Below are 27657 nucleotides of genomic sequence, written 5' to 3'. Positions count from 1 at the left end.
CCTGTTTCTGTCCTTTATAATTTCTTTTCCTTTCCCTCTTCCCCCTCTTCTTCTCCCTTCCCTTTTTGACCCCTTCTCTCTCTAATTCTGATTCTCTCTTCTGTTTCTTCCTAATGTTGTAATTACTTTTCAAACTATTCTTTTTTTGAGTTGTTTTTTTAGATCTTAAATTTTTCATTCTCTTTCCCCCCCTTCCCTTTCTTTTCCCCACATAGAAATACTTGGTCATTGAAGATGGCTTCTTCTTTGCCCAGCCCTTCTTGTTCTACAGGCATTTCTTGTTTCTCATAGCTCAGGGTCTCCATTTCTAAAAATTGAAATACGAAGCCAAAAGAACTTCCTCCTTCTTGTGCATCTTCTTTCTGTTTTTTCAGTTCCATTCTCAATTCTTCCAAGAGTGATACCATTTTAAAAACTTTTGAACAACCACCCAATTAATTATAGTCCTTTAGATCCAATAGCTAAAAATCCAAAAATCACCAAGTAATCCAAATAATCCAAAGCTGTTTCTTCTTGCTTCTTTTTTCCACTTTCTCTTCCTGGGGTTCTCTTGTTACAAAGTTTCAGTTAAAACGTATCTTTTGGGAATCTTGTTAAAGTTTCACTGTTAATTCCTTTTATTTCCAGGTGGTCTCCTCCATTTTTCCAGATACCACCCTTTTGTTTTTTTCCTTCTTTTAGAAGTTTATGAGAATCCAGAAATCTTTATTATCCCTTTGACATTTTATTTTCAGCTTAAATGCCTGTTGATGTCAAAGTGGTTTTTTGCCGATTTCTTGCTTAAATCTCTTAGTTGTCAATATAGGGAAGTAAAGGGAAAAAAAACCAAATCCTTTCCCTTCCCTCTCTCATTCGCTGCTTCAAAATCTTCTTTGGGAACAATGTTGTTCTTTACAATTCAAATTCCAGGGTACCTTATATTGTTGCTTTTTCAGTTCAACCTGGTCAGCCAAAACGTTCTCTTCTTATCTTCCTCCTGCACATTCTTTTCCGTTCGAGTTCTTCTTTGAGGTGGCCATTTCTGACCACTGCTGCAACCACCTTCCGGAAAGGGAGTAATGGTCAGCTGGGGAGGAGAGATGCAACTCTCCTCGACCCTGCTGGCAGTCTCCCTCCTCTTCACCACCTCTACGGGGTGGCTTAGCCCCGAAACCAGCTGGCTCAGGGTGCCCCAGCGGCGACCACAGATCAAAACTGCGCACGATCGCAGATTTTGGTCTGTCGCCGAAGAAGTTCAAACTGGAAGCCAAAAACCCCCAATTTCTGAGGGTCCCAATTGAATTTCACCCCCAAGGGATCTTTCTCTGCAGTTGTAGGTCCATGAGTTGGCTGGGGTTAATCCCCTGCTCTGGAATGGTCCTCTGGCTTGGTCCATTGCTCAATTAGTCTCAGCTGGATCGGGGTGACGGCTCGGGTTCTCTTGATTTCTGGTTCGCTTGCTCTCCTTTGATGGTGACCTGGTTTATCCTGCACGTTGAGGTCTTCCATGGCTTATCTCACAAGGTGATTTATGTACCATTTCAGTCGGTTATTTGCCAGCAGCTCCTCGATCCATTCTTCCGGATTGGAAAGGGCTTCCAGTTCCACTTTCCACCCGGGTTTATGGTTACCATGGGTGAGGGTTACTCCCTTGGCTCTTCCATCCCAGCTGTCTCTCTTTCTTACCTCTATAGACAATCAGAGCTTTGTGGAATTTTCGCAGGCAGCTTTGATGTCTTTGATGGGGGCACACAAAGCCAAGGTCTGACTGGGTAGTTGTCAAAGTTTCTCCCCAGCATTTGGCTACCCCTTGTTTGTTGCTATGTTCAGACATTGTTTACATGGTCCCCTAGGTAGAGTGAAAATTTGGAAGGAGAAATATTTTTTTTCCTCTCCGGGTTGACCACTATTGTAGAACTTGGTAAGGACCAGACTCTCCCCCCTTCAGATGATAAGAATGAACTTTTGAAAATTGGGCATTTCAAAAGGAATTCTTGATTGAAAAGGAAGACAGCCAGTCAAATTCAAAGTAGGGTCTGATATCCCTCTAAGCATGCAGGTTAGATAAAGGAAGTTACAACCCCTCCCCTTAGTCCAATGTGGATTTTGTCAATACCAAGAAGCAACATGTTGTTTTGTTGTTGTTTTTCTCCTTCATCAAGTATTTGCTGGTACGTAGAAACCGCCATTTCTAAAAAGTGGAAGACAGCTCCCAATGAATTCTTGCCATTTGGTTCTGTTTCTTTTAATTTTTCATATTCCATTTTTAGTTGATCCAGAGATGGTGCCATTGTAAATTTTTAAGAACAACCCAGATGTTTTTAGTCTTAAGGTAATTTGCAAATGTCAAAATTATCAAACAATCCAAACAGCCAGAAATTATTTCCTCTTCTTCTCTTTGCAACTTTTCCTCCTGGGGCAAAATCCCAAATATATTTTAAAGCTGTATTACAATTAGTTGTTGGTCTTATAATCTTCAAAGCGTCTCCTCCTACCAGTTTTAAAAGATTTTTTTTTTTTTAGTCCTCTCCTTTCCACTTATAACAAAGAGCTTGTTTTTACCTTAAAGCAGCAGGTTTTTCAGTGCTCATTTGCTTTCTCCGTAAGGAAGGGGAGTGAACTTTCCTTTCAGCACTTTCGCCGTTTTAACAACTTCTTTTGGAAACAAATGTATCAATCCAAAAGTCAGGTTTCCAGGGTGTTTAAAAGTATCTTAATGTCCCGGTTCAGCCAAGAAAACTTCTCCTTCTGATTCTTCCTCCTGCACAACTCTTATCTGGTTGAAGATTCCTATGTGGCTGCCATCTCTGACAGCCGCTCCACCGCCTCAGGAAAAAGGAGTCTAGCCAGCTGGGGAAAGGGGGTGCGATATCCCCAGACCCCTGCCCGGATCTCCTCTGTCTTCCGCTGCCTCTTCGGGGCAGCGACAACCCCCAAATCCAATTGGATCGGGGGTACATCAGCGGCGAGCGCAGCAGGGACCTGTAGAGAAGCGGATTCCTGCCGCCGCCGAAGCCTTGCAACCGGAAGTCCCCAAGAAGCAACATGTTAATTTCCCTCCCTTTCCTGTGAATGTAGTTGAGAAGCGATTCCCAGGAAATATCTTTCAGAGCTGGAATTTTTATGGCCCCTTCTCCTCTTGCTATCTCTCCAAGAGGTGACAAGTTTCTAGGCATCGGAAACTCCAGTCCACAGCTGTAAATCAGTACAAGAGTTAGGATATTTAGTTTACATCAAAAAGGATTACTTGTTTTGCCAGTTGTACCCCACCCCTCTTCTTCTTCCATTGAAGAATGGCAGCTACACGGATCTGACAGATATATACAACTGGATAGATGAACAGATGGATGGGAAGAAAGGAAGGAAGGAAAGAAGGAAGGAAAGAAAGAAAGAAAGAAGGAAGGTTTCTGACAAGCTTCTTGGATGAGAAGCTAAATGTCTTTAAGGAAAAGTCCAGTTGCCTTTTGAAAAAGCACTTTGAGTGGCATTGTTGCAAAATTACTTTGCAATTGAATGGTTACTGCCAAGAATATCACCAAGTGAGGTCTATTTCCTGGAAGGGTCCATGGAGAGAGTCAAGCACTTGAACAAGTATTTCATAGTTCCATAATCTGCCCAAAGAGACAGATATATTCATGGTTTTAAATGAAATAAAAAGTAAAATATTTCTTTCCTAAACAATTTTTAAGGAGTAATTTTAACATTTCTTAAACACTTTTAGAAGTAGCTATTTTATAGTGAACTATAGTAGGCAAAAAATGCATAAAACTTTTGCTTTAGCAGAATTGTCAGTAGGGACTTAAATCTCTATTGTACTTTTTAGTTATTTATCTCCAACATATAACAACTTAATTGGAAGTTCGAATTGCACAAATTTGTCAATCAAATTGCGTATATAGTCTAAGTGAAAATAAACAATTTGCACTCAGTACTTACCAAAATTATGTTGTTACATGCTCAGGCATGAAACATTTTCAATCTAGTTGTCTTGATTCAGCAAGATTAATAAGCTTCAGGTCTTGTGTTCCTTTGAGATATGAACATAAATATTGCTTCAATTAACTTGAACATGAGTGTGGATTAATTTAACATGTATAAAAATGCAGTAAGATATGTCGAAAAATATTTTAGGGTTAAGTCATTTTAGGAATTGAACGTTCCAGAGAATTCCAAAATATTTTGTTTCAATTCTTAATAACATTTGAAAAACAGTTTCAGAAGAGTCAAATTGCTGTAGGAAGTAGAATATTTTGTTCCTGAAAACAGGTTTGGCACATCAGTTAACTATTACAATACAAGGAGTTCTCCTTTAGCACTTTTAGAGGAATGCAAGAAATTGGTAGTGGTGGTGACCTATACATTATATATAGCCATGGACTGGCTGTAGGCAATCTTGACTTTTCTTTTACATAGAATAAGTTAACCTGTTAATCAATGGAGGATATTTTATTTATTATATTTATCAAAATTTTAAAACCATTTATCTCAGAGGGACTCTGAGTAATGTATAATATTAAAACATAAAAGACAGTATATAAAATTTACAATTTAAAAAAGCAAGGATATATTAGAAATTAATATTCGAGTTAATTAAAAGGCAAGGGGAGGGTTTTCAGGGCATAACTAGTCTCATGGCTGCATGCTTCTCTGTGAGCCCCAAGCATAGCTGCAGAGCCATATTTTTATGCCTGCCCACCTCACCTCTGGATGGAGAATATTCCACAGGACAGTGGCAATGGCGGAGAAGGCTCACTTCCTGGCCCCCACCAGCTGGAATTCTTTTAAGTGACGGGATGCACAACATGCCTTTGCTACCTGGCCAGGTGGAATGGGCTGAGTTAATGGGACTGAAACAGTTCTCAACTATAATCTGAATCTCTTACCTGGCTTTAAAGTTCATAACCTTCACCTTGAATTGGACCCAGAAGCAAACTGGCTTCTAGTTTTTACATGTGCTGTACTTTGGGCATCCAAGATCACCCATGTGATCTTGGATGCCCACTACACATTTTGTAACTTTGATAATCTACACTTGCATTAAAAGCACTGTTGAGTCTAGCACAAAATGAAATAATCATCACAAAATGACTGTTGTGGGAGACATGAATAGATGAGAAGCAGTAATTTGCCAGAAGGAAGTAGGAAGCTAAGCCCCAAGACACTTTCTAACTCAATTAGCTTCAGTATTTACTTTGTGTGGGAAAAGTAAATACATTTCAAAACTCTGGCATATAGTTACATTCACATTCATTTTCCAAAAATGTGTATGGGACCTACATGGATCCCCAATACCAGTTTTCACATACCATGTCACACATATCCTTCATGTTATTCCTTGTTGAGATAAGCAAACACAGGGAAAAATTAAGTCAAGAAAATTAGTGATGTGAGATAAGAAAAAGAGAATAGGAGATAAGATCTAAACCTACTATGCCACTTGCCAGATGTGCTATAGATATTTACATTAGTAGAGAAAGTATAATCTGAATTATAGACCTCTTAATGGAATTTCTGCCAAGAAATTTCAGCAGCTGAGGTCAAGGAAAAATGCCTTTTCAGTTGTGGCCCCATCTCTGGAATACTCTACCACTGGAGGTGAGAACTGCACCCACCCTTTTGGCCCTCTGGAAGGGTATTAAAACCTGGTTTTGCCAGTTGTATTAGGGCCCCAAGGGGGCCACTTATTGCTGGAAGTGGTTGATGGGGTAAGAAGACCTCATCTCTGTACCATTCATATTTTGGTTCCTAATTTTTTGCATAGTTTAAATTATTAATTTACATAAATTTATTTACATTTATTTAAATTTTAACTGTATTCTATATATCTTTATATAATCTTTAAGCCGTCTAGTATGGCTTCATTGGAGAGATGGGTGGCATATAAATTTAATAAATAAATACTCTAAATTACTAACCTTAGCTGTAACTCATCACACATGAAGCATTCCCTGCTAACAGTATAAGGATATACTAAGAATTTTAGATACGTTTTGACAGGTATAACACAAGCTCAGCCAAAGTCCAGGTTTTACCTCAGATATGTTCATGTTATACTATGTGAGGTAGGATATGTGATCCAAGAATTAACTAGTAAACAAATAAGTTGTCTACCTCCCACCAACTTGAAGTACATGCAAATCAGGAAGGGAGTCTTGAGTACCCATGCAAATTCTAAAATATATTACATCTTAAGGCAACATACCTGTCATCTGGTATGTTGCTCTTGAACCTCTGCTAAAACACTGTATATAGTAATGAATTAGAGTAACTCTAATCTAGTAACTCTATCTACTTTGGAATTATAGTTAAAAGAATGTTCATATTTCTTTTTATGTGTTTTGGACATGAAAAAAATAACTTGAAAAGTTAGTTAACCCATTGTTTGGTGTATTTTAAGTTTCTTTATAAAAAAAGGAAAAGAGAAAGGCCAAATGCTAATTGTTCCTATAGTGCTAATTTTAATTTTAAATTATAGGCTATTATGTTTCAGTGTTTTAACAGTGTAACATCTATCATGTTCCAGCCAAATTAATAGTATTGCATTTTTTTACATATGACAAATGACATAGTGTTGCATTTCAAAAGTCTGTATTTGAGATAAAGGAACACCATTCATTTAAAAATCCTAAAGCTATAATGCATATATTTAAAAAAGGAGGGGGGGAAATGGTCTTTGAAATAGTATTTAAATTTTATGCTATTAAATTATACACGTGAATGGAGTGGTTCTTGACCCAGTGAGTTATTAGTTATAGAATATGTATCTCCAGCTGTCAATTACGCAGTAGTTAAGAGTCTGATATGTTTTTCTGTGTCTGTTTTTCAAAACAATGGAATCATTTTTCTTGGCAGTGTTAGTCTAATCAGATTAGAAAGTATTGCCTGCCTGCACAAATATTTCTGGTAAAATTTAAAGATACATTTTGTCCTTTGTATGTATCTATTGTCTATTGTATGCATCTAAAGAAACCTACTGTGGGCTATAATAAAAATTAATCTAACCCCACTTTAAGTGGTCTTTTGGAACATTGGATATTGCGTTGTGAAAAACAGATGTTGAGATATGTGGAAGAATGTTCTATAATTTAAGAGATAACAGGTTGTTTCATTAATGACTCATTTGTGTTCTAGCAGACTCTTACTTTAGATAGTACATTTAAAATGATGCTGATAATAACAAAAGCCCGGTTGCTACTGTGTGCATTTAAACTGTGAGATTGTATGTATGAATTTTTTTTCTATTCAGCATGAGAGTGTGCTTTTGATGTTTGATTAAATGATCACAGGGACATCTGGAGGGAGTTAGATTTGGAGTAGTAGCTGTGATGTACTGTAGAAGCCAAAACTCTCTTGCAATTTTCATCTGCTGGATAGAGTGGAGAGAAGATGCATGACTTTTTCCAATTCTTATTAAGAACAGCTTCCCCCTCCCACCCCTCAGCATAAATAATTAATTATATCTCATAACCTAATTTTCTTATATCTTTCATCTAGCCAGCAATAACATACATTTTGTTATTTTTAAATGGCAAAATTGTGGTAAATATAAACATAAAATTTTCAGCTTAAGTAAAAAGGTGAGCTTTAATGGGATGCATTTTATGACTTCAGCATTACTGATTTCATTGGCTTGGGGAACTGAGGTAAAGTCAAAGCAGGAAGAGATCAAAGTACAGTTTAATAGTTTCTGTCCTTTTCATGACCTGATTTTATTTCTGTAATCTCTACAGTTCTTGTTGGATTGTCTCTTTTCCTATTTTATTTGAGCTTTTAGATGACAGCTTAATAGAAAATAGAAAAGTAAGAACTATTGGTTTGGGGGCATGTTGTGAATAGCTGATCAAATCCAACCTTTATTAGGGTCAAAGAGCAACATGAAGAGGGTGGGCTACAGTCAATTAAAAACAAAAATTGTAGCAAAGACTACAAAAATAATAATTACAAAAACTAAAAGATGTAAAACAGATACATTTGGGGGACAGATTGATATCTTGTAATGTCTCCTATAAGAAAAATTAATCTTGTGTGGAAAATATATTTTATAATGTGTGAAGGGCAGTGCTTTTTAACCATCTTTGAATTTTAAACAATTCACACCAATACAGTCTCATAGCCTATCTCTGAATAAATGTGTAAAACGTGATTTAAATCATTGGTGTAGTCATCAAAGCAATAACTCCTCTGGCGTGTTGATTGATACAAGTCCTAATGTATTGCGTTCTGTAATCTAAATTTAAACAATTGGTTTTATAGCCTGAGTCTGCAAAATAAAGTCAGGAAGACTAAGACTCAGTATAAGCCAAAAATAACATAAAGATGTTCTTTAGGTCTGTATAGAATAAAAGGAAAGTCAAGGAAACAGTTGGACCACTGGTTGGTTAAAATGGCAAGATATTGATGGGCACAGGGAGAAGGCTGAATTGTTTAATTCCTACCCTGACTTGCCCATGCTGCAGATCAAAATAGGCAAGAAATTGGTGAGAGAACACTTAGCTGCTTTGAATGAATTCAGGTTTCCTGGACAGGATGGGTTACACCCAGTGGTGGGATTCAAATAATTTAACAACCAGCTCTCTGCCCTAATGACTGACTGGGTAAGCGTGGCTGGATGGGCATGTGACTGGGTGGGCATGACCAACTAGACGTCATTCTTCACACTCGATCCTGCTTCCCAGCCACTTGTCTCAAAGGCCTAAACAAGATACAATTTCCCTCTCTATTTATTTAATACTACTGAACATCCAAAATACGTTATTTAATCCTCTGTATATATGCCATATGTTACACAGTATAGAGTGTGTATAGGCACACAAAAAGATACATTAGGTACTATATATACTGTATGTGTATGTACATAAAATTATACACATTCAACCCCACACACCCAGACTCCACTTTCTGCCATACATTTAACTATAACTTCTGTTCTAATGACATTACACACATTTTCACATTTACTTCCTAGCCTGCACATGACCATTAGAGCCAGGAGATGTCATGGGCATTGCCAGAAAACTCTTGGCAATGAAGGGGGTGTCAGCTGACGGTGGCAGTGGGCAACTAAAAGCGCACAGCTGGGACCTACACAGCTGCCCTCCCCCTCACCTTAATGAAGCCAATGTCCTCGATGTTCTAGCAGAAGCACTGGCAACACATAGTTGCTGTCCATACCAGTTGGAGGGCACACAGCTGCAAGAGGAAGAAAGGTCAGGTGCCTTCTCCCTCTCCCTCCCTGCTGCCAGGTGATCCCTTGTTCCCTACCACTGCCATTCCAGAGGGCTGGGGGTGGCTGGGAGGCTAGGCACTGCCACAACCTGACCTTGCGTCCCTAAGGTCAAATACAACCCTGATGTGGCCCTCAATGAAATCAAGATTGACAGGTGGGTGGGCGGATAGGAGAGGGGCAATCTGGATGGTGCAACCTCACAGCCCCTGCCATCCTCATCTGCTGACAACTGTGGCAGGCAAATCCAGGCAGAGTGAGATGCGAGCTAGGGGAGGGGGCCGAACAGTGGTGGCTCAACTTGGCATCTTCCTCTCTGCCACCAGCTGTGGCAGGAAAGGAAGGGCAGGCAGGGATTGGGAGGCGCAGCCAACTGGGAAAGCCGAAACGCTGCCCAGCCTGGAGCTGCCAGCTGTCAGAGCTCTCAGGCCACCACAGGTGCCCCCAACATGAGTGACATTGAGCTGCCCATGCCCAACCTGGCCACGTCCCCCTTGCGTCCCTAAGGTCAAATACAACCCTGATGTGGCCCTCAATGAAATCAAGATTGACACCTCTTGTCAGCTGGTGCTCCATTCAAAATCCAAGAAAGAAATACTTAGACTCCATTAATTAGAGAAAAGATATCTTTTACTGGAAATCAAGTGGTAGCAACAAAAGAATTCTGAATCTGAGAAAATGAGCGCGTAAACCACATATACAAAGTCATGGCAACGTTCCCACCCCCAATAGTTCAATTGGCTCATCCAATTAAAAGTTATGTATATCATCATGTGGGCATCTCCAGGTAGTGATGAGGCCTCTGTCTGTTGACCTTGACATATTTTGATAAAGAGTTGCGGCTGCGCATAGCTTAGCATAGAAGCCTAAACAAGAGCCTTCCCCCCCAACTTATACAGTTCTGTTTTGTAAAACCTCCAGCTCGCTTCCCATAACCATATCCCCCCTCCTCCCCCCGTTACTTATGACAGCCGAAAGATGCAAAGCAAAGGAAGAAAATCTTGAAGGCTGACATTCGGCTCTCCTGCGAAAGAGGCATTAGTCCTATAAAAAATAAAAATAGAAGATAACAGACAATATACATGTAACACCATAATACTATCTTTTAGGGTTTATCAGGATATTTAGTATGAAATGCATTGATAAGCTTAGGAGCCCTAACATCCTTACCATTCACCCATTCAGACTGGGAAGGAGGAAAATGTTTCCAAACAATCAAATATTGGAGTCGACCACTTTGTTTTCGAGAATCCAAAATTTCTTTAACTTCAAAGTGTTGTTCACCTTCAATTAGCAATGGCACGGGGGCATTGACCTGGGTCGGTCTCAAGTCGGAGGTATGTTCAGGTTTTAATAAACTAACATGGAAAACAGGGTGGATCCATCGGAGGGTTTTAGGCAATTTCAGTTGGACTGCCACAGGGTTCACAATTTGTTCAATTGGGAAAGGTCCAACATACTTAGGTCCAACATACTTTTGACTTTTGTGTGGTCTGCAAATATCTGGTGGATAAAAAGACCTTGTCACCAACTTGATATGGTTTTTGTGGAGTTCTCTTTTTATCTGCAAATTTTTTATGGGTATTTACGGGTAACTGGCCAGGTAAGCTGGAGCTGTGTTATCCATTCATCTAATGACTGAATGTTAGGTTTCTCCTGTGGAAGCTCGGGTATGGGTACAAAGTCTTGTCCTGAAGCCACTTTAAATGGAGTAAACCCAGTACTACTATGTACTGAATTGTTATATGCCACCTCAGCAAATGGCAATAGTCAGCCCAATCATCTTGCTGATAATTTATATAACATCTAAGATACTGTTTGTTAGGAATAACATAGGTTACCTAACGTAGTTTGGGTAAAATAATATATATATAGACTATGATAGTGAATTTATGTGTGTGTCACTTTAATTGCAAAGCATGTAATTTTGGGTGCGGCTGTAAATCACCATAAGAGGGAGCAAGAGAACTTGATTGATTGGCTGGCTTACTGGATTGCTTGCTGACGATGATGGATTGATGGTGTGATAACTGCGTGTTTGCTGTTGCTGAAGGAAGAAAGGAGGTTTGATTTCTTCATATCTCTACTGCGAGGAGATATATTACTGGACTGATATTTATAAGTTTACTGACCTCTTTTTCGACACTGGACTTTGCAACTGATTAATCCCCGGACGGACTGAACTAGTGTATGATATATGGACTGTTTGACTATGCTAAAAATCTTACTGGAATAAACTATTTAACTAGTACATTGTATCTGTTTTACTGAGTGTAAGCTACAATAACGTTTGTCTCACATATTTGCCTGCCTGCCTGACTGCCGTGCAGGTTCTGCTAGGGTGTATATCCCTAACACTGTTCCAATACCGAGTTAGTTCTCTCACAAGCCCCATTGGTTTGTGGGTGGTGGGCGGAGCTTAAGCCCTGGGCAGAGCCCAATAACTCAGGAACTCCTTCCAAAAGTTTGAGGTAAACTGGACAACCCCTGTCTGAGATTATGTGTTCAGGAACCCCATATAACCTGTAGATATGTAAAATAAACAGTTTAGCCAAAGTTTTCGTTGATGGGATTTTCGGACAAGGTATGAAATGTACCTGTTTGGAAAAGAAATCTGTTACTACCCAAATAACTGTATTTTCCCCACTTTCAGGTAATTGCACTATAAAATCCATAGAGATTTCCTTCCGTGGAGCAGTTGGTCTAGCCACATTTTGTAGTAAGCCTGCTGGTTTACCAGGAGGCCGTTTGGCTGAGGCAGAGATAGGACAGCTAGCCACATAAGTCTCAATGTCCTTTTTCAAGGTAGGCCACCAAAATTGCTTTTTAACCAAGTGTAAGGCCTCTGTCCGTTGACCTTGATATATTTTGATAAAGAGTTGCGGCTGCGCATAGCATAGGATAGAAGCCTAAGCAAGAACCTCCCCCCCCAAATTTATACAGTTCTGTTTTGTAACACCTCCAGCTCACTTCCCATAACCATATCCCCCCTCCTCCCCCCGTTACTTATGACAGCCACAAGATGCAAAGCAAAGGAAGAAAATCTTTAAGGCTGACACCTCTGCTCTACAGCATACAGTGGTAAGACAAACATTGATGGGTTAAAAACCTTATGGTGGGAGATCCAAACTTGAAATAAGGAGAACTGTGAAAGCTATTAGACATTAGGATAATCTGCCTCCTGAAGTTGTGGGTGTCTCACTGGTGGTTTCAAAAATAATTTGAACAGCCTTTTGTTTGAGATGGTATGAGAATTCCTGCACTGGGAAGACTGGACTAGGAGACCCCCCAAGGTTCCTTTCAACCTTATATTTTTATATCAAAATTGTTATAGGATTTTCTAATCTGTTGTAGCTGGTGAGCACCAAATTTGGAATTTTGAGAGCACATCTTGAACATTTACCTCAAATCATTGCAATGGAAGAAGGCTTGGATAATTGTAATCTTATAGAGGTTGTCATTCACAACTTGTTGACTTTCCAGAAGACAAACTGATGAATCTTTAAAAAACAGTAACATGCATGTATAAGTCAGAGGTTGGGTATGAATGCTAAGACGAGGTTAGAATTTAATTAATTGAAGAGCAGAGCCATTTTTTAAAATCAGCAAGGTTTTATTTCACTGTAATACTAATTTCAGAGGAGACCATTTAAGACTTTGTAATAAATAATTAGGAAGATGGATAAAATTTAAACACCCAATTGTGTATTTACTGTGATTAAATACATACCCCACAGTGCAAGAAATAAATTCAACAGGTTGTGTAGTAGCTGACTACATCAGTTATGTTGATGTTTCCAAGGTGTCTAAGCTTGTTTTCTTTCAGTCTCTTTCTGCTATTTCAGCTTGCTAAAGATCACAACTCTGGATTGAGTTTGGATCAGTGAAGTTGATGATCTTCCCTGAAAAACTGCAGGAAGGATGCTAGAAAACAACGTGCAAGTTTTGAACCACATTTGGGAGATTCTTTATTGAATAAATCAATATAAGCAAAAAATATTGAGCTGCCTTTTCTCTTTTTCCTTTTATGAAATGCTTTATGCATTTTGGAAGGTGCTTCATAAGACATTACATCTGAACTAAGGCTCAAATGCCTTCCAAAGTGAAGCAGATTGAGGCTGGCATCTTTTTCTGTTTTAATTTTAAATAGTTGTCAGATGCTGAAAATGCTTTGAAGTACAGAGATAAACAAAGAGCTAAAACTAAACTAAAAGGAGAACAAATAGCATTTTATGTTGGTGCTTTTGAAATAATCTGAATTGATATAGGAGTCCTTTGCCAGAGTAGTAAGTCTGCAAATATTATTAATCTAAATTGAATTACTATATATGCAAGAAGCAAAAACAGGTCAAAATTGGTTTATCTATGCTAGAGTTTATATCTTTGCTTGGAACATTGAAACACAAACTATTTTTTTACCTGATTAGTTTTTGCTTTTATTTTCCTTACTTATGGGTGGTGGCAAAGCATGTCTAAGGCTATCATAGCTTTAAAAGTAGAACATGTAAAAATATCTGCACTATCTATTTCCTGAAATTGAGGCGGGTATGAATTAAAGGGCATTATAAAACAAATAGGAATGTAAGCAATTATCTTTAATTCTGCTAAGTGCTACAATTATTACCAGCCTGAATATGCCAATGTTTTCACAGTCACAACGTTCACCTAGCAGAGGCTTAAAATACTTCTTGTCAGCTAGACGACAATAAAGCCTTACTAGAAGAGATGGAACAGTTGTTTGTCATAGTAGTGACACTTTCGAGAATTGTCTGTAGAGACTGTAACATCTGTTATAATATAAACAGGAATACTCTTTTTTTTTAACAAATTTTATTGATTTTAAAGACAAACAAAACATAAGACATCAAAGTATAAAACCTCCTTTCTCAAAAATTACTTATAAGTTTTAACAAGGCAAATAAGGGCATTATTTTTTAAAGCATAGTTCCACATTATCACATTTCCATTTAAACACATATATATCTTTTCCAAATTTCTCATTATTTCTCCCTTCACTTTTATTCAATTATATTTCTTTCTATCAAGGTTTTATTAATTCTCCATCAAGCATAAACACACAAAATACAGAACATAAAACAAAACATAAAAAGATAAAACCTTCTTAATTATTATTTATACATGTCTTTTCCAAATTTCTCTCCCTTTAGCTTTATTCCTCCCAGGTTTTATTAATTCACAATCAAAACATAGCTAACCAAAACATAAAACTTCTTTTGAAAAGTGGCTTAGCCCCGGGTTACATCTTTTTTGACAGACCTAAATCAAGTTCGTGCTCACCTTATATACCATTCATATCTTATTAACCATTCTATATTTTCTATATAACTTTTCCCTTCTTTTCACTCTCTTAGTTATATTTTGTTTATTTCATCTTATTTCAGAATCATTATGTTTGTATCTTTTGTCTGTTCTTTTCCAATCATCTATTTATCTCTTCTCTTTAGCAAAAGAATTTCCCCTGTAATCACTTTTAAGGTGTGATGCCTTTCCCTAAAGTAACACTTAAAATACATAATTTCTATCCTGATTCTGCTTAGTACATTCTACATGTTGCATTTTGAAAAGAAAAAGAATAATAAACTTATAATATAATTAAATATATAATTTCCATTCTAATTCTAATTCTATTAATAGTATAACTAAACATTAATCATTTTACACATTCTCTTTGATATTTTATTACCGTATTTGCCGGCGTATAAGACGACTTTTTTGCCCCAAAAAACATGCCTCCAAGTGGGGGGGTCGTCTTATACGCCGGTATATCCACTGCCGGCTTTCGGATGCTTGTTGGACGCAGCGAAGGCGCCTCTGGCTTCCTGGATCCCCTGCGTCGCTTCCGCTTCATCCCACTCGCCTCGCTCCGCCCGAGGCTGCAGCCTTCCTGTTCTTCCCACGGCCCCTGGCACTCTGCCCTGCCGCTGCAGCCCCGGGGATTTCTGGAGGGCGTTTCCGATGGTGGTGGGGGGTCGTCTTATACGCCGGGTCGTCTTATACGCCGGCAAATACGGTAAATATTGAAATCTATCATTATAAAACATTTTAATATTTTAATATTTTGTTAAATCTTATAATATTCCAATGGACTATTTCAAATGCAAATACTACAATACTATCTTATGTACTCTTGCAGAATCTTTGTTAAATTATACATCCTTTATCCTTTATCTCTAAAAAAAATATCTTGTTCCAGACCGTGGCTTCCCCCCCCCTTTTCCCTCCCTTTCTTCTCCAGTCTGATCTTTTTGCCCCCCCTTCTTCTAACCTCCACCTTTTTAGCTTCCCCTCTCTGTTGTAATTCTCTTTTCAATTGCTTTCTAACATTGTACCTTTTTTTCACCTTATTTTTCTTTTTCTTTGTTGTTTTATTAAATCTTAAATTCTCATTTTTCCTCCCTCTCTTCCTATTTTCTTTCTTAATCAATTTTTTTTGTCCATTAAAAATGGCTTCCTTTTCTTCTTCTTCTCCTTCTCCTTCTTCATCAAGTATTTGCTGGTATGTAGAAACCGCCATTTCTAAAAAGTGGAAGACAGCTCCCAATGAATTCTTGCCATTTGGTTCTGTTTCTTTTAATTTTTCATATTCCATTTTTAGTTGATCCAGAGATAGTGCCATTGTAAATTTTTAAATACAACCCAGATGTTTTTAGTCTTAAGGTAATTTGCAAATGTCAAAGTTATCAAACAATCCAAACAGCCAGAAATTATTTCCTCTTCTTCTCTTTGCAACTTTTCCTCCTGGGGCAAAATCCCAAATATATTTTAAAGCCGTATTACAATTAGTTGTTGGTCTTATAATCTTCAAAGCGTCTCCTCCAACCAGTTTTAAAAGCTTTTTTTTTTTTTAGTCCTCTCCTTCCCACTTATAACAAAGAGCTTGTTTTTACCTTAAAGCAGCAGGTTTTTCAGTGCTCATTTGCTTTCTCCATAAGGAAGGGGAGTGAACTTTCCTTCAGCACTTTCGCCATTTTAACAACTCCTTTTGGAAACAAATGTATCAATCCAAAAGTCAGGTTTCCAGGGTGTTTAAAAGTATCTTAATGTCCCGGTTCAGCCAAGAAAACTTCTGATTCTTCCTCCTGCGCAACTCTTATCCGGTTGAAGATTCCTATGTGGCTGTCATCTCTGACAGCCGCTCCACCACCTCAGGAAAAAGGAGTCTAGCCGGCTGGGGAAAGGGGGTGCGATATCCCCAGACCCCTGCCCGGATCTCCTCTGTGTTCCGCTGCCTCTTCAGGGCAGCGACAACCCCCAAATCCAATTGGATCGGGGGTACCTCAGCGGCGAGCGCAGCAGGGACCCGCAGAGAAGCGGATTCCTGCCACTGCCGAAGCCTTGCAACCGGAAGAGGAATACTCATTTTTGAGCAATCCAATAATATCTGTTTAGGGATCTGAATAATTTGAAAATACCTGCTTTCTACAAAGTTTTGGGAAACGTTACTGTTTACATAAGCTTATTAATGAATACCTTTTTTTTTAAAACAGTTTATTAGTTTTTACAATTAAAAACAACCAATGATACATACTCAAATAAACGAGAGAAAAAAAGAAGGAAGAAAAGAAAGAAAAGATTGAAAAGAAAGAAAAAAGAAAGAAAAAGAGGGAAGAAGAGGGAAGAAAAGTTAAAAGCATTCTTATTTTTACAGTTTGCAAGATCTTTTTTCATAGCCTTTGATTTATGTCATATACACACACCTATTCTATACATATATCGCTATCTCATTATTATAGGTTAATACTTCCTCTTATGCCTTATGGTATATAATTTATCTTTGATCAATCCAATTATACCAACAATTCCAACTATCATAATATATTAAAGTATCTTTGTTTTTTAGTGCCAAAGTCAGTTTGTCCATTTCTTCACATTTTGAAATTTTATCAATAATCACTTCATCTGGTGGAATTTGATGTTGTTTCCAGTATTGAGCGAAGGCTAATCTGGCCGCGGTTAAGATGTGTATTGTTATGTATTTAGCTTTTTTGGAAATTTGTTTGTCAAAGATCCCTAGTAGGAAGGACTCTGGTTTATATTCAATCTGCTCTTTTGTAATTTCTTCCAACCACGTTTTGATTTTCTTCCAGTAATTTTGGGTTTCTGTACATGTCCACCACATATGGAAAAAGGTTCCTTCTTTTTTCTTGCATTTCCAATAATATGGACTCATGTTGGGGTGCATCTTCGCTAGTCTCGAAGGAGGGAGATGCCATCTATAAAACATTTTATAAAGATTTTCCTTGTATGCTACCGATTTTGTGATCTTATTATTCCTGCCCCAAACTTTTTCCCATTCCGCTAGTGTAATACTACGTCCTACGTTCCGACTCCACGCAATCATATTCCCTTTTACAATTTCTTCTTCTAATTCTGTTCCTAGTAAATAATTGTAAAATTTTGTTATGTTCTTTTTGTCCGGTCCTAATAAAATTTTATCTAATTGTTGAAGTTTGTTGTTAATTCCAAATTCTTTCTTGTCTTGTTTGTACCTACTTTGAATCTGAAGGTAAACCCATTGATCAATTTTTTGTCCCTGGTCCTGAATTTCCTGCCTCGATTTCAAATTTCCTTGTGGGTCCAATAAGTCTTTTTTTTTTTTTAAACAAATTTTATTAATTTTAAAGACAAACAAATCATCATTAACCATTACATACTTAAACCTTTTTCCATTATAAATTTTACAAGTCAAATAAAACCTTATTTTATACAATATAATTCTATTTTAAACCATTTCCATATGAGCATACAAATACCTCTTATCCAATTTCTCTTTACTTCTCTTTACTCTTATTCAATTTCACTATTATTATTTCATCTATTTCTTTCTGACTTGGTTACCATTATTCTCATTCTATATTTCTACAAGGTTTTATTAATTCTCCCAGAAACATAAACACACAACACACAAACATATAAAAAATCTTTTAGGAAAGTAACTTGGCCCCAGGTACCTCTCTCTACATGGACTTCAGTTATATTCATGCTTATCTTACATGTCATTACCTATTTTATTTACCATTCTATGTCTTCTATATTAGCTTCTCCACACATTTCACTCTTCTTAATTCTATCTTATTTAATCCATCTTAATTTGAGTCATTATATTTGTATCTTTTGTCCATTCTTTATTATCCCTCTGTCTCATTCCTTATAATAAAAAAAAGAATTTCTCCTGAAATCACTAATCAGAGTATGATGCCTTTCTATCTTCCCCCTAAATTAATTAGATTAACATTTAAAATAACACCTAATACCCAATCTGATTCTGCTTGGTACATTCTATCTACTATTTTTTTTTTTAATAAAAAAAAATAATAAATCCAAAATGATTAAATACATAGTTAGATAATAGATCTAAATATTGAATCTTATAACATTCCCATTGCCTTTTCCAAAGACAAATACTACAATAATAATTTTATAATAACATCAATACCATAGTCATATTAAACTCTTTAATTAAAACTCAATATTCTAAACATTCCCTTTAATATTTTATTAAATTTTAAAATCAATCATTACTGTAACATTTCAACATTTTAATCTCTTATTAACTCTTAAACCATTCTAATTTTCTATTTCTGATACAAATGCTACAATACCATCTTATGTACCTTGCAAAATCTTTTTTAAAGAAATTGTACTTTACCCTTTGTCCCTAAAAAAGATTCCTCTTTTCCCATCTGATTTCAAAACTTTGTGGCTTTTCTCCGCCTTTCCCCTTTCTTTCTTCCCCCACCAGACCTTTCTACCCCCCCTTCTCCTAGCCTCTGCCTTACTGGCTTCCCTTCTCTGTTGTGTTCCTTTTTTCTTTTGTTTACTATCATTATATTGATTTTGCACCTTATTTTTCTCTTTCTTGAGTGTTTTTTTAAATCTTAAGTCCTTCATTTCCCTTCCTTTCTTTCTTCCTTCTTTCTTAGTTAAATTTTGAAATTCATTAAAGATGGCTTCTTCTTCTTCTTCTTCTTCTTCTTCTTCTTCTTCTTCTTCTTCTTCTTCTTCTTCTTCTTCTTCTTCTTCTTCTCTTCTTCTTCCTCTTCCTCTTCCTCTTCCTCTTCCTCTTCCTCTTCCTCTTCCTCTTCCTCTTCTTCCTCCATCTGTTGTAGTGTTTGTTGATAGTTAGCAAGCGCCATTTCTAAAAAAAGGAAAGCTTCTTTCACACCATCTTTACCATCTATTTTTGTTTGCTCATATTCTTTTCTCAGTTCCTCAGCAAAAAAAACCATTATAAATCTTTTCTTTTCTTTTTTTTCCCCCTCTTTCTTCTTGCACCAACCAAGATATTTCAAAAAAAAAAAAAATAGAACAATCCCAAAGTCCTCAATCAATCCAAGCCAAGACAAAGTTCTCACTTTCTCTTCCTGGGGTAATATCAATAAAAAAAAAGAAAGTCCAAATCTGTATCTTAAAGCCTTATTAGAATATATTTCAGTCTTCAAATCCTTAAGGCATCTCCTCCAACAAAATCTAAACGTATAAATATATTTTTTGTCCTCTCCCTTCCCACTTATCACATAGAGCTAGTTTTTACCTGAAAAAAACAGGTTTCTCAGTATCCACTTGTTGATTCCGTAGGGAAGGAGAGTAAACTTTCCTTTCAGCACCTCAAAATTGCCGCTTATTTTCTCTTCTGGAAAGAATCATTCAAAAAGCCATAATTTCCGGGAATTGTGTTAAATATGTCTTAGAGTCCTGGGTTAACCAAGAAAACTTTCACTCTCAAAGGCTTTCTCCTCTTCCTCCTGCGCATTCTTACCCAGCTGCCGGCTTCTTTGTGGCGGCCATTACAGACCGCCGCTGCACCGTCTTGGGAAAAGGGGGTTCTGCCGGCCGGGGAGGGGGTCTGCAACACCCCCAAACCCCTCTCCGGATCCCCCCTATCTTCAGCCGCCCCTGCAGGGCAGCCTTAGCTCCAAACCTGTCCGGATCGGAGCACCAAAAACGGCTAGCGCAGCAGGGATCGTGCAGTGTCGCGAATCCCTGCCGCTCGCGAAGCCGACAAACCGGAAGTCCGTGGGTCCAATAAGTCTTTATATTTAATCATTTTAGTAATTTCCAGATTGTTTGGGTGAATCATCGCCTCCATTGTTGAAATCCATATTGGTATTTTTATGTAATGTTTTTTCCGTATTTTCTTCCAAATTGTTAGTAGCGCGTCTCTAATTAAATGTCTATGAAAATATTTTTGACTGGTTTTCCCTACGTCCCATAAGAAAGCGTGCCACCCCCTTTGTAAGTCGTGGCCTTCTAGAAATAATATTCTTTTATTAGTTAAATTCACCCAGTCCTTCAACCAAATTAACGAGGTGGCCATATAATATAACTCCCAGTTTGGGACTGCTAACCCTCCTCTGCTCTTCATATCTTGCATTGCTTTTACATTTATTCTGGGTTTTTTCCCTTGCCAAATAAATTTGAGGGTTATTTTGTTAAGTTCTTCGAAGAACTTTTTGTGTAATTTAATTGGGATCGTTTGGAATATGTATAGAAATTTGGGGAGAATGTTCATTTTAATGGTGGCAATCTAACCTAATAGTGAAATTTGAAGTTTACTCCATGATTCTAAATCTTTCTTTACCTGATGTAACAATTTGTCATAATTATTTTCTTTAAGTGACTTACAGTGTGGTGTTAGCCGAATTCCTAAATATTTCACTTTCTTTGTCACTTGTATTTCCATTGTTTCTTCTAATTCTATTTTCTGTTTTTCTGTTAAATTTTTGGTCATTAATTTGGTTTTTTTCCTGTTTATTTTAAGTCCTGCTACTGCTCCAAATTTCTCTAGTTCTTTCATCAATTTTAGTCCCCTATCTATTGGTTCTTCAATGAAGAAAATCATGTCGTCTGCAAATGCTTGCAATTTAAATTCCTCTTTCTTAACCGTTAATCCCTTTATATCTGAATTTCACCTAATTCGCGTTAATAATGTCTCTAATGATAATATGAAGAGCAGAGGAGAGAGTGGGCAGCCCTGTCTCACTCCTTTTTCTATCTTTATTGGGCGGGTGTGTTCCCCGTTTATTATTATATTGGCTTGTTGTGTGTCATAGATGGTTGTTATAATATTTTCAAATTTGGTACCCAGATTCAAATTATAAATTTTTTGAATTAAAAATTGCCAATTCAGATTATCGAAAGCTTTTTCTGCATCTAGGAACATGAGTGCTACTTGTCTCTCAGGGTGGGCTTCATAAAATTCTAGTACGTCTAATACTATTCTTAGATTATTCTTTATTTGCCTAGTTGGAAGGAATCCGTTTTGATCTTCATGTATATACAAGTTTAGCAATCCTTTTAATCTGTTTGCTATAATAGAAGTGAATATTTTATAATCAGTATTTAGGAGTGAAATCGGCCTGTAATTGTTTATATATCTGGGATCTGTATCCTCCTTCGGGATCAGCGAAATCAGCACCCCCCTCCATGAGTCCGGTATCCTGGCTGCTAGTAAAACATCATTAAAAACTTCCAACATAAATGGTCCGATTTGTTCTACTATTCCCTTGTAGAGCTCCCCTGGGATTCCATCTGGGCCCAGGGTTTTGTTATTTTTCTGGTTATCTATTGCTGATTTCAATTCCGATTCAGTAATGTCTTTATTTAATAGTTCTGCCATTTCTTCCCCAATTACCTCATCTTTAACTTCATCTAAATAGTTCCTTATTCTATCTTCACTAACCTCTTCTTTTTTGTATAGATCTTCAAAGTATTTATGAATGATTTCTTTTTTCTGTTCTATTTCCTGGTATATATCTCCCTTGTTATCTATTAACTGGTATATCATTCTCTTTTCTTTCTTTTTTTTTTTTTAATTTATAAGATAGCCATCTTCCTGGCTTGTTGGCATGTTCAAAATAGGTTTGTCTAGTCAAATTCAAATTTGTAATCATTTTCTCTTGTTCGATTAAATTCAATTTATGTTTAGCTATACTTATCTGGTTTTGCAGTTTTGTATCTTTTGGAGTATTCTGTAGTAGAGTTTCTAGCTCCTTAATTCTTTGTTGTAGTTTATTTTGTTGGGAATATTTTTCCTTATTTCTCTTGGCATTATAAGAGATTGTTATACCTCTTATTACTGCCTTCATTGTATCCCATATATTTTGTTTTGTAGTTTCTCCATTATTGTTTTCTTTTATAAAAAAGTTTAATTCCTCCTTTAATTTATTGATCTATTCTTTCTCTTTTATTAATAGTGTTTAACGTCCATCTTTTCTTTGGTTTTGCCCTACCCTTCCATATTATCTGAATTGGGTTATGGTCTGCCCATTCATTGGGCAAAATTTCCACTTCTTTTATTTCGTTTGCTATTTCCCCATTCATCCATGCCATATCTATCTGTGTCCATGTTTGGTGGGGATTTGAATAGAATGTAAACTGTTTTTTTCCAGGATGTAGTCTTCTCCATATATCTGTCAAATTTAGCTCTTTCATCATTTCCCTGCAAATCTTAGGGAGCTCTCTTTTCCCCTTTTATTTTTCCCGCCGTTGCTGTGGTCTTTTTGATATTCAACAATAGAATTGAAGTTCCCTATAATACAGATGTTTTTTTGTTGCAATTCAACCATTTTTCCGTATAGGTGTTTAAAAAACTCTTTTTGGTCCCCGTTCAGGGCGTAAATTACTACTAAAAGAATTGGGATGTCATTAATCCAGATCTGCAAAACCAGAGTCCTTCCTTCCAAATCCGACCATATTGGCTCTGCTTTTAAATCCTCTTTTACATATACTGCAATTCCTTTCTTTTTACACTCGTCTGCTAGTGTGGTAAATAACTTTCCTAATTTTGGGCATTCTAAATATTTTTCATCTTTCTTCATTATGTGCGTTTCTTGTAGGCATGTTATATCAGCCTTTTGTTTGATTAATTTAGTTAATATCCTTTTTCTTTTATTCGTTGAATTTAAATCGTTTATATTTATTGATAGTAATTTTTTTTCTTCTCCCATTTATTTAGTTCTGTTTTGCTCTTTGGCGTGTAACAGCTCCTGTTTCTCCTTGCGTTTGTGTTTGTGTGATTCCTTCTGTCTTTTGTTGCGAATGAGTGTCCTCTTGGTTCCCTACAGATCTGATTCTATTTTTATGTCCACCGTATTCTTCTTGAGAATTTGTCTCCGATTCCTCCCTACTACTTTGCTTCTGCGGGCCCACCATCCGTTCATAAAAGTCCTGAGCTTTTTCCACGGTGTCTATTTTAATTTTCCTCTCTTTCCACGACACTAGCATCCCTTCTGGTATAAGCCATTTGAATGTAATTCTTTTTTGGTTTAAATAAGCTGCCAGAAATTTGTAATCGCGCCTTTGTTCCCTTACTCTTCTCGGAATCTGTTTAAGAATTATAATCTCTTTTTCTTTATACGTTATTGTTTTATCTCTAGAAATTCTATATATCATATCACGGGTACATCTTCTGGTGAATCGTATGTGAACTTCCCTGGGGCATTTGTGTCGTCTTGCGTAATTTGTATTGACCCGGTAAACTTCATCAAACTCTTTTTGGATATCATCTCTGTCCTTCTTCAAAAGGCCGGACAGTATTTCTGCCACCAAGTATTCCAGGTCTTCCTCTTTTGATTCCGCCACATTTTGAAATCTTAAGTAAGTTGCCACCTTGTCCATCTCTAGGAGGACCAATGAGTCGTCCATTTCTTCACTCATGTTTTTAATATCTTCATCCACTCTTTCTAATTCCTTTTCCATTCGGTCAGTTCTTTTTTCTACCTCTTTTATTATAACTTCATTTTTCTCCAAGGCCTGTTGCAGTACTCCCACTTTATCCTCTACTTTAAAGATGTCCGCCTTCATTTCTGCCTTTAATTTCCCCATCTCTTCCTTCAGTTCATTAATATCTGCTCTTGTTTCACTGTGGTTTTTAGTCATTGTTTCTTGCAGTTTTGTCAATGAGTCCTGTAAAGTTAGAAACATTGCTTGGATGTTGGCATTCGAGATGCTAGTTTGCTTCTCTATTGGTAGTGTTTCCTCTATTGTTTTTTGCGCCATGGGTGAAGTTGTTGCTAAAGTAGTTGTTATTGTGGGGTTGACCTTTCTGCCAGTTTTCAACGCTGTAGTAGTTGTAGAAGTCATTTCCTGTAAAATTTGTTTTTGTTGTTGTACAATGCTAAGTATATTGTTCCAAATTGGCATTCAGTGTTCTTAAATCTATTACTAGAATTGATCAAGGTCTATCAATCTGTTAAATAACTGTATTCTTAACTAATTAATAAGATAAATCTGTATTTAACTGATTTAACTTAAATGTAAAGTAAGCTTAGTTACAAAAAATGTTGCATTCCTAAATATTCCTAGATATGATCACACAATGCAATATGATATTAAACTAGAGAACTCTAAAATTGTTAATTAATCAATACCCAATATTCCTACTATCCCCCTATATTCCCACACAAAATATAGCAATCTTTGTTATTAATAACTTAACTAAATTAATTAATCCAATATTTAACAACCTAATATAATGTGCATATCTATCAAGAGAAAATCAAAGAAAAAGCATAATTCAACATAACATGATATCAACTGATAGGAAGGAAGGGAGAATATTTTAAGTAAATATATGCGCAAAGAGGAAAGTAAAAAGAAAGAAAGAGAAGCTCTAGAAATATAATTTTTAGTTTTCACTTTTCAATTTGGGAGCTTTCACTTTAAGCACACCGGAAATGGAAGGTGAAAAGCTGCTGAGTAACAGCTACGATTAAACAGCGTTCTCACTCATTCAAAGGCTTCCAATTTTTTTCAATTGTCCTGATTTCCTTCGAGAGGAGGGGAAAAAAGCTGTCTCCTCCAATGGAGCAATATCCTCAGGTTCCCAGGGATTGTTTGAATAAATTGTGTCCTTTCAGTCAGTTAAGTCTGTTACTTTGTTGCAGCCACCTCAGCGTTCTAAATGCCCTTCCCCAATCAGCTTAGTTCTGCTTTCTGGCTCCGGTTGTAAAAGGATCTGCTCAAATGCAAATGGTAACTAGATCTTTTCAGTCACTTTTTAATGCTGGATTCCTCTTTAAATCTTTGTTATTCCACCTCTCTTCTGTCTGCCGAGCCCCTTCACTTTCACTTGCAAATTCGCTTTTGGCCGCTTTCTCTTAGGGCTCCCAACAGACGCTCTTACAATATCACTCTCTTTCCCAACAAACTTGCAAACTGTCACTCACTCTTTACTTCACATCGGTGGCAGTCAGGACTTCGGAGCCTCCATTAACATGGGGCTATTCTTGATCATTGGGCTCTGGAGGGTTTCCTCTTCGTTGCAGGGGGGTTGCCTTCCCCACCCTACGATCCGAGGTTCCCCCACACCGGCACGGGTCTCTCCAGGACTCGAGCACCCCGAAAGATCGCACCAAACTCAAGAAAAGGTTAGCTGAAACCACAGCGGATTTCTGCCCCTCTGCTCGTCCTTGCCTTGCCACCGGAAGTCCAGCTAATGAATACCTTTTTAATGCTGTGCTTGGATCAGATTACATATATTTTTCTATTCATATCTGTTCAGCTATGTTTGTAGACCACCATGCAATTAAAACCAAAGGCCATATTAATAATTTGCAATCTTATTCTCATTGCATGTGCAAATATTAATGTCAAATGTGATGCTCTTTGTTTAAGGAAATGTATAAACAACCTCCTCCATTTTTCTTTAAAAATGGAGGTTTCTTAAATCTGTCAGTAATTTCAATTTATGCATGTTGGGCATAAAATTATGAAAATTTACATAGATTTTCAGAATGCCTGACTTCCAACAACTTTGGATGTTTCACATGATTAAAAAAGCCAGAATAAAAGAACAAATGACATTTGTCCAAAAAGAGAAAACCATCATAAAAATACCACAAAATCTCTCAGGGATTCACCACCCTGTCATGCCCTTGGTAGAGTCGGACTCTGAGGGAGAGGAGGAACAGCTGACAGGGAGTGGAGGTGTGCCTCCGGAGGTTGTGGAGGAGGTTGGAGAAGGGCTGAGGCTGGCTGGGCAGTCAGAGAAAGAACCAGGCCCATCCCCTCTGCATCCTAGGACACACAGGGAGGAAAGGAGAAGGCAATAACTTGGCTTGTGAGAGAGGAAGCAGCTATGATTCTCCTCATTGGTTACAGCTGGGGAGATGAGTATATAAGAGAGACGGTTAGAACACAGGTTGCCAAAAGCAAGTGTGTTTTATTTTGGTCTGAAGTTATCTTGGTTGGCGTCCTTCCAACAGACTGTGCTTTGTTATCTCCTTGAATTTGGTAAATACTTCTCCTGTTCTGTTGTGGACATTTCATCATTGTAGTTTGTTTTTTTATTTCACCTCTATCTGCTCATTAAATTCGGACTGTATTGCTTTCTTTTGAATACTATTTTTGAGTATGTTTTATCTCCAACTGAGTATTATTGAACAGTGGGGCCAAGTTGGAGGCAATAAGGGACATTTATTTACATTTTGGATTTTGTTATGTTTGTGTTACACTCTGAGTCATCACACACTTGCTATCTCTCTCTCTCTTTTTAAAATAAATTTTATTAAGTAAACATTAAAAACAGTTCAACACAGTACGACTTTCTTGGCCATCATTTTGGCCATACATACTATAGTATAGAAATAACTATAACAGTTGATTTCCCCTTTTTCCTTGTGTTGTTGATATAATGCTAATTACATATTTGTTTCTATTTGCATTTATATACATATTGACAACCTAGTTTCTTATCCATCTCCTTTTTCCCTTTGTAGTTTTTATATTTATATAATATTTGTTCATTATATTTCATTTTCTTTCATTTACAATACTTTTACTTTCATTCCTATAAAGCGTCAACAATTTCTTCTTTTCCTTAACTCCAGCCATTGATACATTTTACTCCAGACTTCATTGTACTTTGTTTCACTCTTATCCTTAATTTCTAGAGTTAGTCTGTCCATCTCTGCACAGACTAATATTTTTCTTTATTATTTCACTTTCTATAGGGGTTTCTTCATTCTTCCAGTTTTGGGGTCGCAGAAGTTATTATATGTAACATTAAATATATTGTTCCTTTACTATATTTCTCATCTATAATTTCCAATAGGAACATTTATGGTCTAAACCAGGGGTCCCCAAACGTGGCAACTTTAAGACTCGTGGACTTCAACTCCCAGAATTCCTCAGCCAGCATAGTATAGCATAGCTGCCTGAGGAATTCTGAGAACTGAAGTCCAGAATTCTTAAAGTTATCAAGTTTGGAGACCTCTGGTCTAAAGTCTACTTTTTGGCTGACCATCTCTTCTATCCATACCTTTATTTGCTACCAGTACTTTTTTGCTTTTGCACATTTCCACCACATGTGATAGTAGTCCCTATCACCATGTTGCACTTCCAACATTGTGGTGATACACTTACTTATTTTGGCCAGTCTTGTTGGAGGGAGATGCCATCTGTAAAACATTTTATATTGGTTTTCTTTATAT

At 37.0% G+C, this 27657-nt stretch overlaps 1 protein-coding gene and 1 long non-coding RNA gene across 5 annotated transcripts in view; one reads left to right on the top strand and one right to left on the bottom strand.

The window, feature by feature from the left end:
- PARD3B (par-3 family cell polarity regulator beta) overlaps positions 1-27657 on the top strand; it is a 926621-nt gene that overhangs the window by 213972 nt on the left and 684992 nt on the right. The gene's annotated exons all lie outside the window — the stretch shown is intronic.
- Positions 3966-26260, bottom strand: LOC148133091 (uncharacterized). The gene is made up of 3 exons (XR_015746450.1): positions 26086-26260; positions 12606-12702; positions 3966-4006 (listed from the first exon to the last, which is right to left on the bottom strand). It is a non-coding gene; the product is annotated as an uncharacterized LOC148133091 (long non-coding RNA).

The sequence above is a fragment of the Notechis scutatus genome, chromosome 1 (assembly GCF_049901735.1).
Source record: "Notechis scutatus isolate UNSWTSFEM ecotype Mainland chromosome 1, rNotScu1.2, whole genome shotgun sequence".
NCBI classification, from domain to species: domain Eukaryota; kingdom Metazoa; phylum Chordata; class Lepidosauria; order Squamata; family Elapidae; genus Notechis; species Notechis scutatus.
This window is presented reverse-complemented; position numbering and strand designations above follow the sequence as displayed.